The sequence below is a fragment of the Papio anubis genome, unplaced genomic scaffold (genome assembly GCF_008728515.1).
Source record: "Papio anubis isolate 15944 unplaced genomic scaffold, Panubis1.0 scaffold9717, whole genome shotgun sequence".
Taxonomy (NCBI): domain Eukaryota; kingdom Metazoa; phylum Chordata; class Mammalia; order Primates; family Cercopithecidae; genus Papio; species Papio anubis.
In genome coordinates this window covers 1-1,015 of record NW_022169971.1, presented here as the reverse complement: position 1 = coordinate 1,015, position 1,015 = coordinate 1, and the positions used below count along the sequence as shown (strand labels likewise).

The window sequence follows — 1,015 nt, the reverse complement described above, 5'->3', positions numbered from 1 at the left end:
CTCTTTTGTGAAGCACCTGTTAAAATGAAGGACAGATAGATCACCTCGATTACGGTGGTGATGGGACCTGATCCCAGCAGTCACAAGTCACAAGGGAAGGTCCCTGCTGAGGACAGACCTCAGGAGGGCAGTTGGTCCAGGACCCACACCTGCTTTCTTCATGTTTCCTGATCCTGCCCTGGGTCTGCAGTCACACATTTCTGGAAACTTCTCTGGGGTCCAAGACTAGGAGATTCCTCTAGGACCTTATGGCCCTGGTTCCTTTCTGATATCTCACAGGACATTTTCTTCCCACAGATAGAAAAGGAGGGAGCTACTCTCAGGCTGCAAGTAAGTATGAAGGAGGCTGATCCCTGAGATCCTTGGGATATTGTGGTTGGGAGCCCATGGGGGAGCTCACTCAGCCCACAGTTCCTCCTCTAGCCACATCTCCAGAGGGATCTGACCAGGTCCTGTTTTTGTTCTACTCCAGGCAGTGACAGTGCCCAGGGCTCTGATGTGTCTCTCACGGCTTGTAAAGGTGAGACCCTGGGGGGCCTGATGTGTGTGGGGTGTTGGGGGGAACAGTGGACGCAGCTGTGCTGTGGGGTTTCTTTGACTTGGATGTATTGAGCATGTGATGGGCTGTTTAAAGTGTCACTCCTCACTGTGACGGATGTGAATTTGTTCATGAATATGTTTTCTATAGTGTGAGACAGCTGCCTTGTGTGGGACTGCGAGGCAAGGTTTGGTCCCGCCTTCTCTTTGTGACTTGAAGAACCCTGACTTTCTTTCTGCAAAGGCACCTGAATGTGTCTGTGTTCCTGCAGGCATAATGTGAGGAGGTGGGGAGAACACCCCACCCCTGTGTCCACCATGACCCTCTTCCTACCATGACCCTCTTCCCCACGCTGACCTGCATTCCTTCCCCAATCACCTTTCCTGTTCCAGAAATGGGGCTGGGATGTCTCCATCTCTGTCTCAACTTTATGGTGCACTGAGCTGTAACTTCTTCCTTCCCTATTAAAATTAGAAC

At 51.3% G+C, this 1,015-nt stretch overlaps 1 long non-coding RNA gene across 1 annotated transcript; it reads left to right on the top strand.

Annotated features, from left to right (window-relative positions):
- The first annotated feature begins 6 nt into the window (after positions 1–6).
- LOC116273626 lies at positions 7–1,015 on the top strand. The gene is made up of 3 exons (XR_004181926.1): positions 7–330; positions 473–520; positions 689–1,015. It is a non-coding gene; the product is annotated as an uncharacterized LOC116273626 (long non-coding RNA).